Source organism: Sciurus carolinensis, chromosome 3 (assembly GCF_902686445.1).
Source record: "Sciurus carolinensis chromosome 3, mSciCar1.2, whole genome shotgun sequence".
Taxonomy (NCBI): Eukaryota; Metazoa; Chordata; class Mammalia; order Rodentia; family Sciuridae; genus Sciurus; species Sciurus carolinensis.
Window position 1 is genome coordinate 143,942,851 of NC_062215.1, and position 13,258 is coordinate 143,956,108.

The 13,258-nt window shown below is 39.8% G+C and overlaps 1 protein-coding gene and 1 non-coding gene across 3 annotated transcripts in view; one reads left to right on the plus strand and one right to left on the minus strand.

Annotated features, from left to right (window-relative positions):
* The window catches only part of Hecw2 (HECT, C2 and WW domain containing E3 ubiquitin protein ligase 2), a 373,687-nt gene that overhangs the window by 197,953 nt on the left and 162,476 nt on the right, over positions 1–13,258 (minus strand). The window lies entirely within an intron of this gene.
* On the plus strand, positions 4,896–4,969 carry Trnat-ugu (transfer RNA threonine (anticodon UGU)). Its single transcript has one exon. It is a non-coding gene; the product is annotated as a tRNA-Thr (tRNA).

A 13,258-nucleotide genomic window follows, 5' to 3' on the forward strand; every position in this document is an offset into this window, starting at 1 on the left:
ATTTCATTCCAACTCCTGCCTCCACCAAACTCGCCAAGACACCAGGGGTCTCCCTGGACACAATGCCAAGCCCAGTGTAACTTCTCTATTCTCATATGACTGGACCTCCATCCTACTTCTCATGACCATAGGACTCCTCATTCTCACGCTCGGCCTCTCCTCTGTGGACACACTCTCTCAGGGTAAACTCCTCCAGCGCCATCTGCTTGCCAATAGTTCCCAGGCTTTTATATTCATGGACCCAACTTCCTCCTACTTGGCACATCCAGGACAGCTTAGAGGCATGTCAAATTTGCCATGGCCAAAACAATTCTTGACTGACTCTCCTCTTCCTTCTCATTCCCCTAAATACTTTTGTTTCGGAGTATTGAATCACTCTGGCTGAAAATCAAGGAACCATTCCTGATTTTCCTGTTTCCCATAGAACCTCAGAACTGATCCATGAGGAGTTTCTGCTGATACCATCTTCCATAATATCCTATATCCATGCTACTTCAGTCAACTCTTCTGCTGTTAGCCCAGTATAAACCCATCTTCCCTCTGATCTGCGCTGCTGACAGTCTGACCTATAATCCCTTCTCCACAAGCAACCAGAATGGTCTTCTGAAAGTTCAAGTTTTATTACTCTCGTTTGAAACCTTTCACTGGTCTCCACCGTACATGGAATAAAACCCAAATTCTTTATGTTGGCTCACAAAGTTCTCTGTGACCAGAACCTTGCCTATTTCTCTGACATGACTGTCCTATTTTACCCTTTTGCCCCTAGGCTCCAGCCCTTCTGGCCCTCTTTCTGTTCCTAAAACCTGCCAAGGTTGCTCCTGTGTAGGCATATGCTAGAACCATTCCCTCTGCCTAGGACGCTCGCTACTGTCTCTGATGCTTGCAAAGCTTGTTCCTTCCTGTCCATTCAGCCTAAACATCGCATTTCAGAGAGGTTTTTCCTGACCCACAAGATGTGATGTGATCATCATTGCTATCACATCACCCTGTAATTATTACCTGCATTCTACTTAGAACACTATCTGCTTTTTGGTGTTATTTACTTATTTGTTCTCTGTCTTTCCCCTTTAAAATGTAAGCTCCACAAGTAGGGAGCCTCTCTGACTTATTCACTAGAAATATGTCTAGAGCCACGTGGGTGCTCAATAAATATTTGATAATGAATGCATATAAGTAGAGCATAGCCAAAGAATATGAGCTTTCAGGCACACAAAAAAATTATCTGTTTGCAAAATGAAAATAACATATTTTCATTTATGACAGATAATACTTTCAAAACATTCTCACAGACATCTGTTTAATTCTCCCAATAATCTTTTAGATAGTTTTCATGATTCCGCCTTTCCCCAAAGTAGAGAGAGATGCTGGATGATTCACACGAGGCCACACCATCAGTCAGGGGCAGGGCTGAAACTGAAACCTAAATGGCTGGACTCCTCACCCCGTGGTCTTTCTGGGCAGCCTACCCTAACAAATGAGAACTACGTATCAACTGACCCTTCCTGCCACTGTGCGCTGTGTGCGCGCTGCAGTTAGAGTCTGCTGACTTATTTGTTCAGGTGTCTCTTCTCCCACAGGTTACGTGTTCCTACAAAATCAAGCTGCCACTTGAGTCATCTGCGTGTTCCCAATGCCTAGCACACGGCCTGGTGACTGGAGGTGTTCGAATGCTTATGGAATTTAACCAAATACTCACATCAGAGCCAAGTCTTCCTCACAATGCAAAACAGATGAATTATTGCGTCTTAACACCACAGACTCCACTCTGAATATATAAGATCCTTAGTGATTCTTTCTGAAAAGCCCCACACTTTGTGTCACCCAGCACCTTGAATCTCCCCCGACAACCTGCATGCCACATGATGCAGGAGGCTACAAGAATACCAGGCAGTCTCCCAGATCGGTGCTCCTATTCTCTTTCACCTGCTTGATGTGCTCTAAAGGGCACATAGGGACTCTAAGGTGTATTCAATCTGAAGTCACAGTCTAGTAACATGCTGTATTTTTTCCCAGGCTCTGCACGTGAATGTGAGGGGAAAAACAATTAGTCGTAATGGTGTCATGGAAAGAACACTGAATGGAAGATCAAGAATCACAGGAAAGGAGCCCAGTAAGGACTCCAACAGCTGCGTGATCATGTGCAGATCTGTCGGTTCTCAGTGTCAATGTCTATAGCAGAAGAGCAATGATCATCCTGAGGGTCCTTCCCAACTCGTAAATCTCTTATTCTCTAAGCAGCAAGGCTTTTTATGACATTTTCCCAGTATCCTATCCTCTCCAGTCTCTAAAACCAAAATAGTTAGATGGAGGAGTGCCACAAGTAGGTTTGGGGGAAGAGTAATATCAAATATAAGTAAATGAATGAGGGAATAGATGGATGAGTGGATGGATATACGAACGAAAGGATGCATGCACAAGAAATGCTGTACATCCTCCACTGGATTTTCTCTCAGGATGCAGGATATAGGCAGAATATTTATGAAGGGGAGATTCCAAGTACCACAACAACAGTTTCAAAATGCTTTAGCATCAAACAAAATACCCTCCCTTAGAATCCAGCATTTACTACCTCATGTTAACTCAAGGAAACTACAAATTCTTATAGACAGAGATTAGAATTCAGGGGATGCTAGACTTAACTGAACTAATCAGTGAAATAAGCCTTCTCTTATTATAATCATTTTATCTCTCATCCCCACCAGGGGCCTATTTCACAAGGCACTGGTCACTGATATGCTACCAACATTACAAAAAAGAATAGATAGGGAGAGAAAATAGGAATATAGTCAGCAGTGTGCGGGGGCCCATTGTTAACTCAAGAATTTTCCAGCTGATTATTAGAAGTTGGTAGCTTACAATTGGCAATGTGGAAGTATTTATACCATGGCAATACATGAACATACAAACCAAGGTTTTTGTTTGGTTTGGTTTGGTTTTAAAAAAAAGTCAGTTAATCAAAACACCACCAAACATGGTACTTGCCTAGAAAGACTGAGGGAAACAGTGCAACACCAACAGAGAACAAAGAGAAGATTCATAAACACAGAAACCTGAGTTTCAGTCCTGATATTTCCACTAATTGGCCATGAAATCTGAAGCAAGTCTCTGAACTGCTCTCTGACTGACTGTTGCAGGGTGGGGTCCCACAAGAGCCCTGTAGGCATGAAGGAAGGCCACACTGCCAGAAAATTTAAAAGAAACTCATGCCTAACCCTAGAGTTCCAGTCTTAATCCTGAGCCACCATCCTGAGTGCAACACACAGTGAGTCCTTAGAAGGGAGAGACTATGTACTACCCACAAAACCTGGCACAGTAATTATAAAAGATTTGCTAAAGTCAATTTCCTGGTTTGGTAGTTTGAGTTTCATCAACCTGAGATTGCTATAGGGGCAACAAATAACTTTTAGTTGTATGTTTCTCCCAGAGCAGCAAAGAACTCCTCAGAATAGCTGTTCCAACAAGCCAAGATCTATCCCACATGTCGGGGGACAGCATCACTAGCCAAGGTCTGACCATGGGAAATGGAAATGCCACTCCAGCTCTTCCAAGTGGTCTCACTGCTGGAATCAGGTGTGTGGATATCCTTGTTCCATCCTGTTACTCTTCAGAAGAAAATGAAGGTAACACATTTGGGGATGAAGTATTTAATTAGTAAATTACTATGTGAATATAGCAATCTTAAAATCAAGCAAAAATTAAAATCATCACCCAGCAGGGCCTATTTGTCAAGGTGTTGGCAGCCAGATTTAAAAAGAAAAAATCAGTCATGGAAAGCAGAACATAAAACTAGACAAAAATGATTTAAATAGAATGAACTCTAGAAAATGATCACAAGCATCTAGTTTAACTAACAAAATATATCCTTAAGAGATTATGGCAAAAAGAGGGAATTATTTAGTTCGGCCTGCTGTGACTGATTAGATCAGTACTGAAACCATTATAAACAGAATCCAAAAAGTCTTAAAAATCCAGTCCAGGAATAAAAACATTCCCCAAATTAACAAGATTCTGACTCTAAAGACTAGGAGAACACTCTAGGTACATCATACCACAGAATTCAACTGTCTATCAAATGGAACTTGTGCCCAAAGGACTGCAAATCTCAGTTCTCTTTTTAAAATACTCACGCAGTCTAAAATTGGATCCTAGGTACTGGGGATCCAAACATGATGAAGACATGGCAGTCCATACAACAAGGAGTCCATGGTGGACAGTGACAGTTAACACACCCACAAATGTTGCCAATGCAGTGTGCTGAGAGAACACGGCCCACCCAGACAGACACAGATTCTGACCTCCAAATGCCATGCCAGGCAACAGCTCGGCAGGAACACCTCTTAATTAAGGGCCAGGCTCTGTGGGGAGTTCAAACAGTGCTCTTCCTTTTCAGTGGGTGCTACCACTTCTAAAGGTAGCAATTTTTTTTTTTTTTTTTTTTTTTTTTGGTCAGAGGAAGAAAAAAAAAAAATCCCACAAAGCAGAAGTTTTAAAAAGTAATCATGGTTCAAAAAAAAAAGGCCTGTGGAAAGGGGGATGACTCTCCACATGATTCAGGTGACAAGAGTCCAGACATATAGGACACAGTTCCTAAAAAGAGACACCAGAAGCTACCTCAGAGGAGCAGATGATGCAGGGGCGAGGGGAAGCACAGCTGAAGTAGAGGAGAGAAGGGCAGCCAAGGAAGGTCTTACAGCTCATGAGGAGGCATTTTTCATTTGAATCTTGGAGTGACTTTGATCAAAATTACATTGGAAGAAGATAATAGTACTCAGTTTGAGAATTGTTATGTATTTAAGCAAGAATCTGGTGTATTCGTTGATGGATACTGCCTTATCAAAGTCTCACACACTAGGTATCTTAAACAATAGAAAATATTGTTTTATAGTTCTAGGGGCTGGAGATGTAGCTCAGTTGGTAGAGCGCTTGCCTTGTAAGCACAAGGCCCTGGGTTCAATCCCCAGCACCACAAAAAAAAAAAAAAAAAAAAAAAAAAAAAAAATATATATATATATATATTTACATATATATATATAGTTCTAGAGCCTGGAAATCCAAAATGAAGGGGTTGGTGAGGTTATTTTCTTCTGAGAACTTGAAGGAGAATCTGTTTTGGGCCTCTCTTTGTGGCTTACAGTGGACTCTCTTCATGTGCACATGGTGTTTCTCTTTTCATAGAGACACCCACCATATTGGATTAAGACCCAACCAAATGACTTCATTTCGATTATCTCTGTAAAGACCCTATCTCCAATTAAGGCCACATTCTGAGGTGCTGTACTGGGGTTAGAATTTCAACTCAAAAATATTAGGGGAGAGACTCAGTTTAACCCATTACATTTGGATTATCTAAGACACGGTCCTTGTCCACAGTTTATAAGCAAATTGGGAGGTCAAGACTTAGCCACATGACACAGGAAGAACAACATTTAGAGAATGTAATCAAATTCTAAGAGCTATGTCTTGACCAGTAAGTCTCAGAGCAGTGCAGTTCACCTTCCCCAATTATTGCCACATCTCAGTACCACTATTTATTTGACATCTTTTAATTTTAACTTTTTTCACTTAGAAAAGGTTATCTTAGTTCATTAATTGAAACTGGTATCCTTGCCAAAAATAGAAGGCAATCTTAAAAATAAAACATTTTAAAAATCTTCATTAGAAATGAACACATTACTAACAAATTTTTAAATATTGTCCATAAATCGTCTGAAATCCTTTCACCCACTTTAATACAGCACTAAAGACTAGTACACTAAAAAGAGCCCTCTGAATTCAGAAACTCTAAAACCACTTTGGTCTAAATTCTTCCCCCCTCTGTCTGACCTTGGATTAGCAACCTAACCTGTTTAACTCCCTCCTCTGGTTTCCACCATCAGGTGGCATAGTGGATGAACACCATAAGAATTACATGAAATAATATTATTGAAAGATCTCTCTAAAAATAAAAGCATTATAAAAATATTATCATGGATAAATTGAAGGGAAGACTAAAACCCATAACCTTTCACCCGGCCTTCTTTTCCACTCTCTAATTTGAAGCGTTCCCTTTGTTCCTTGAGGTTTACCACGGTAACACAGTCCACTCACCCCATTCTCCTCCCTTCTCTTAGCCTGTCCTAGTGCTTGGTCTCTATAGGAATGCTTGATGTCATTCTTAGGGACAGGTGACCTGATTTCAATCAACCAGAGCTTCATGCCTCCAGGACTGAGGCAGGTCCTATCTTGGTGTTTGTTATGGACGATCACTACTCTGCAGGTCCCCTCATGCTCAGCTACCTCCCACTAATGAAAAGTCATCAAAAGCATGAGAAAATAGTCCCTGGCTTTCTTTTCTTTGCTGCTTTTGAGTGAAATGCTTTGCTTTTCCATAAATAGTTCAGAGGCTGATGCCACATGAAATTTTTTTCAAAAGTAGTTCTCTCCAGGGGACTTGAGCACAGCTGTCAGCCAGCTTGAGGTAGAAACATCAGACCAGATAGAGTCCACATTTCCTCAACAGTACCATTCACATCCAAATTTACCCAGCGACCTTCAGCTCAACTTCACCTCTGAATCCATGCCCTGTAATCTCTCAATTTCCAGTTTGAAAAAATAAGCCAAACAAATCTCAACACATATTAGGATCTTCTCTATTTCAAACTCCAAAGACAATGTCCAACCCTATATTTTCCAACGTAAGTTTTAAACCTGGATATTTAGTGAACTATTATATTGAAAGAGCAGGACTTTTGTGGTACTACTTAAAACTATTTTCTTCTTTTGCTTTGTTGCTTATTCTAAAGTGTTCCATGGGACAGGTTCTTTAACCATCATTTGGTAAAACAGCAGACCCCTTGACTTTTCTGATCAATCTGAGATCATGAAAAGGGCTCTGCTCACACCAAGCCACAAAAACATTCATGTCTAAGGTGCCAAAAACATGCAATGGAGAAAAGATAGCCTCTTCAACAAATGGTGGTGGGAAAACTGGAAATTCATATGCAACAGAATGAAACTAAACCCCTATCTCTCACCCTGCACAAAAATCAACTCAAAATGGATCAAGGACCTCGGAATCAGACCAGAGACCCTTCATCTTACAGAAGAAAAAGGAGGTCCAAATCTTCAACATGTCGGCCCAGGATCAGACTTCCTTAACAGGACTCCCATAGCATAAGAAATAAAAGCAAGAATCAATAACTTGGATAGATTCAAACTAAAAAGCTTTCTCTCAGCAAAGGAAACTATCAGCAATGTGAAGAGAGAGCCTACAGAGTGGGAGAAAATCTTAGCCACCCATACTTCAGATAGAGTGCTAATCTCCAGAATCTATAAAGAACTCAAAAAACTCTACACCAAGAATACAAATAATCCAATCAACAAATGGGCTAAGGAAATGAACAGACACTTCACAGAAGAAGATGTACAAGCAATCAACAGACATAAGAAAAAATGTTCAACTTCTGTAGTAATAAGAGAAATGCAAATCAAAACTACCCTAAGATTCCATCTCACCCCAATTAGAATGGTGATTATCAAGAATACAAGCAACAACAGGTGTTGGCGAGGATGTGGGGAAAAAGGTACACTCATACATTGCTGGTGGGGTTGCAAATTAGTGCAGCCACTCTGGAAAGCAGTATGGAGATTCCTCAGAAAGCTTGGAATGGAAGCACCATTTGACCCAGCTATCCCACTCCTCGGCCTATACCCAAAGGACTTAAAAGCAGAATACTACAGAGATACAGCCACATCAATGTTCATAGCTGCTCAATTCACAATAGCCAGATTGTGGATCCAACCTAGATGCCCTTCAAATGGATAAAGAAACTGGTATATTTATACAATGGAATATTACTCAGCCATAAAGAATAATAAAATTATGGCCTTTGCAGGCAAATGGATGAAACTGAAGAATATCATGGTAAGTGAGATAAGCCAATCTCAAAAAACCAAAGGACGAATGATCTCGCTGATAAGCGGATGATAATACATAAAGGGGGGGATGGGAGGGGGGCAAGAATGGAGGAAGGAGGTACTGTATAGAGGGAAAAGAGGGGTGGGAGGGTAGGGAAAAAAATAACAGAATGAATCAAACAACATTACCCTATGTAAATGTATGATTACACAAATGGTATGCCTTTACTCCATGTACAGAGAAACAACATGTATCCCATTTGTTTACAATAAAAATAAATTTTAAAAATATTCATGTCTATAAAAAAAATGTCTAGTTTGGTGCAAGGGTCAAAAACCTCAAACATCGGCTAAAATCACCTCTCTCTTAGCTCAGGCTAGCTTCAGACAGAAAGCTTTTGGAGTAAAAGGGAGAATGACTGGATTCTCTACCTCCCGTCAATTTCTGATCCTCAGGGTGGAGGGAGGAGAGGTGAGAGGCAGAGAAGCTCCGCTTGAAGTTCTGCCACATTTGCAGCCAGGCACTCTGTGAGTCGTGGAGAGACACCCATTTCTGAAGATCCACAGTTGCAGTCTTGTTGGTGAGGTCCAGAAACTCCTTTGTGCCAGACCCTAGCTCCAGGAGACACTCTGGCTCACTTGGCCTAGCTTTCCAATTCTGCCTCTGCCAGCCCCTCGATGACATCAGCTCTTCGGGGTGCCCTGTGGTTGCTAGAGTGATGACCCCACATCACTCTGCTGTGGGCAGAGCCCACATGTAGGGTCTACAAAATCCATGCATTCTTGCCCAAACTCAAGCGCCGCAGGCCATCGTCAGTGCCGCCCTCCTCCCTCCGAATTCAACCAGAGTCCCTCTCCTTTGGAGTCCACAGGTGTGAGTCAGACAGCAGCCTACTGTGTCTCTCAGATGAAGAAGATGCTCATGAAGCTCTTGAGCAGTTCTGTTGATGGCCTCTCACTTGACTCCCTTGCTTCTCTCCAAGCACGCATATGTTCAACAAAGAAAGAGATTCTCCAGTCCACCGACAGTGACCTCAAGGAAATCCTCCATCAAATCAACTACTCTCTCGCCTTGGTGCCAGGTTAGAGTCATGGGAATGATATGGGCCATCAAGTCTCTCATTTGTTAATGCAGAGGGTGGTGGTTATCCTACACCTTGGGACCTCAGCTGAAATTGAGCCAGGACGATTCCATTTTGACATCCTTGCACATTAATGATGATATTTGTCCTTGAAATACAATTTCCACCATCACACTTTCCTACATAAACTTTTTAGTTCTTTTAACACAAGTAATTTCTCCAAAAGCAAATGAGCCACTGTACAGTTAAATAGAAACAGAAAAATTTCTCTTTCTTGAACAATACAGTTTCTTCTTCTTTATCATTGTCATCAGAGTTGACATTTCTTTTACAGATAGTCCTCAACTTACAACTTGAACACCTACAAAAGCATACCCATAAAGCAATTCTCATTTCTCTTTTAGTATATTATTGACAAATTATGTAAGATATTCAGTACTTTATTATAAATCATCTATCAGAAGATACCCAACTAATCTAAGTGTTCTGAGCACATTTAAGGGAGGCTACACTAAACTACGATATTTTCAATAGGTTAGATATAGTCAATGTATTTTACTTACAAAGTTTTCACTCATATAGATTTATCAGGACATAACCCCACTGTAAATCAAATAGCATCTATATTCTTATTATACCAAGTCCTGGTCCAATCACATTATACATATGCAGAAAAATTCTACTGAGGATATTATTTTTTTCCTATAAGATTGATATTGTTATCAAAGAAGGGGTAGGCCACTTGCCAGTACCAACACAGGAAGCAAGTGGCAAAACAGAGATTTAAACACACGTCTATCCAACCACAGTATAAGCATTTGACCAATCCTCTACTATGTAAATTGGAAAGTTTATGACAAAGAATAATTGACAGAGTACATCCTTCAAATTCAGGAAATGTTCAACTTCATTGTCCTAACTAAGAAAACTCGGAGAAGTTAATTGAGTGTCTGGGTCTAATTATTCAGCAATAAAATGGGAAGACTATCACTCCTTAAGTAGACATCTGTTTGCAGTATACAGCATCCATCTCCCTTCCCAGTCTCAGCAATACAGCTTCTATAGCATCAATGCCAGCCCGACCTCCAGGTGAGCCTTTGCTGGCTTAGTGAATAATTTCTTACTGACAAATCCTAACTGATTGACATACTACCCCACAACGTTGTTTTAGGATTATATAAGTAAGATATTTAAAGCATTTAGCTTTGTGCCTGGGGGAAAAATTGGCATATTTAAATAAATGTTGGCAATGATAGGAATCATGAATTGGACAGGAGGATATAAGGCTGAGGAGACTACTTAGGGAGTGAACAATAAACATCTATACAAAGTGAAGATCAAAAGAGGTTAACAATGCAAGAAAATACTACTAACTTGAAACTCATATCACATAGTAGCAGATTGGATGTGCAGGTTAAAAGTGGACTCAGAATCAAATTTAGCAAGGTTTGCAAGCCTAAGAGACTAAAAGATACCATTTCCATTTTAAAAAATAAAGGGAAATCAGAAAGAACTGGTTGGCACGATATATTCAGTTTGTCTGAAACCAATGGATCTGAGAAGTGAGTTGGACATTGAGAAGGAAATGTCTAGGGAACTAAAGGCAGAGTCTGAGACTAGACAATAATGGACTGATACACTGGCTCCCCACGGGGGTAGGTGCAAGCCCTGATTTGAAGTGTTTGTCACTTCCCATGGTGTAAATGCTCCCATCACGGTTGACTTCCTGCTACCAACATGAAGGTTTGGAATGCAGAGCTGTGCTCTCAGTGCAAGACGTGCAGATTGGTCTTTGTGAGCTAGAAAGAGACAGCCCAGCCAGCGCTGGTGAGAATGAGGCCACTTGCTTACACTGGCTGAAGACAGGGAATGAATAAAATCACACAAGGAGAGCAGTATTAAAAAGAAGGAAAAACCACACTAAAGTCTAAATATTTAATGAAGAAGGAAAAAAAGAAGTTTCAGTAAAGAAAAAAAGAATGATTGACCAGAAAACTGGGGAGCCAAGTAGTGTCACAGCCAGCAAGAAACCAGCCGCGGAAGGAGAGGGCAATGAACAGCTTCCAAGGCCAGGGTTGGTAAGGAGAGTGAAGATGTCCAAAAGGCCTGGTGTCTGACTTTTTGGTTTTGGTAACAGCATAGACAGAGGGGTTCTACCTGTAAGGTCTCATAAATAAGAGTTTCCCATGTATGTCATTTATTGCTCCAGATCTTTTCCTTAATAGGGACAGTAAAGAAATTTTATTGAAATGTTTCAGCTCCTGGTTGTTTTTGGGTGTTAGTTACATCCACCTTTAGGAAACAATAAATTACATCAGTTATGGTTTAGAAAATGATAAGTTTAAGTTTTTATGTGGAGAAATTTGCATACTATATACAATAAGAATAGATCATCTCGGTCTTTCCTATGCCTATAGCTTATATAAACAGGAACTCAGGTCTACGCATTTAAATCCCAAGGAAGGGGTACTACAGAAAAAAAAAGAAACGTAAGAGACAGAACAAAAAGCATTTCTGTGTATTTGGTAACAAAAGTAACCTGAAAAAAAAATAACACTTTAAAAAATAATCCTCCTTCACTGACAATAAATATTGACAATAAGTATTAGGGGGATATTTTAAATGGTGCTCTAAAAACTAATTTTAAAAATTTATACATTAAATCTCCATGAGTATCAGTTCAAAGACCTGCATCCTTTTGCTCTGCTGAAATCTTCAGTATGAAATGATGTTCAGGGGAAGCCCAGCAAATGACCATTTAACGTATTTCGGTGCAACCACACAAACTCGTTGGATGTGAGAAGAGAGATTGAGAAAGAACAACCTAAGCTGCAAGGGAATCATTCCAAACCTAGAGTGCACACCCCAAGAGAGAACATGGAATAAGCAATTCTTCCAAGCACCCCTCTAGTTTAAATTTAGCTTCAACTTTTAACAATAGGGCTTATGTTCTGTTGTTGCTATTGCTTTTTATAAAATAAAAACAGCTCCTGAACCCAACCCAACTTCTTCTCTGGCACTCCATCTAAGACAGCAGTCTGTTGCAATGTGGGAAGAAAGTCTGACTGCTGGACTTGGTGTAAGCCTTACTGTCTTCCTAAGCGGTATTCAAGGGAAGGTTTGGCTTTGCTAAAAAATCACCTGCAACAAGTGACTTGAGCAAACTATCTCCCTTTAAGGAGCAATTTCACCGAGAAGGAAATTTCTAGTTATAGGTCAGCATATTTTGCCACTATTTTAGTGAGCAAATCACAGGCATATTACTTAACCCATCTGGGCCCTTAGTTTCTCATTTGTAAAATAAGACTAGTAAACAATCACTAATTTTATTTCTTAACCTAAAATCTCTATAACTCTAAGTTTTAAAATAAACTTCAACAGAGGAGTGATATACAGTATTTTAATGATTCCAAATGATAAAAATGTACTTTACTATAAGCATTCAAGTTTCTTAAATAAGTAAGAGAGCTTTACTTACATTTGAATGAAACTTCTTTAACCTTGTTATTTATACTTATATACCTTGTGTTAATAGTGTGATTTATTTCTTTTTCCTCTCTCTCTCTATTTAGATAGGGTCTTGCTAAATTGCTGAGGCTGGCCTCAACTTGTGATCCTCCTGCCTCAGCCTCCTAAATCTCTGGGATCACAGGCATGCACCACCATACCCAGCTGTTGAGTGAAACTTATTTAGGATGAAGAATTCTGAAGTCTGAAGATTCCAAAATATACCATCAAATAATAAATACTAAGATAATATTACAGCTCGAGTACCAACGTAGTCAGAAAGCATCTTACAATAACAATAATTTTTAAAAAGAAATGTTTTTAGTTTTTTAAACATTTTATTCAGGCAAATGAATCACATGATGGACCAGAAAACTCAAAGTCACATGACATATGCTGACTATAACCTCACTCAAATCAGCAGTTACAGTAGGTCATGTGCACAGCACCGTTCACCTTGTTTACCTCCTTGAAATGTCTCAGAAGTGACAGGTTTTGGCAGTAAAGAGCAAAGAAAAAAATGGCTGTCACAGAGCCCAAAATAGACAATTTAACCTTCTCCAGATGTTCACTGATTCTCAAGGCTTTCCTTTTCACATAGAATGCTTTATCATATCAAAACTATGCCACAGACTTACACATAAAGGGTAGTGCTTTGCAAAGACATATAATAAATATTTAGAATTCTACTAGTCGATGTAAATTCCCAGTTGGAAATTAGGAGGGTTTTTTCCCAGATTAGTCATTCCATAATATATTAACTTCTAATATTA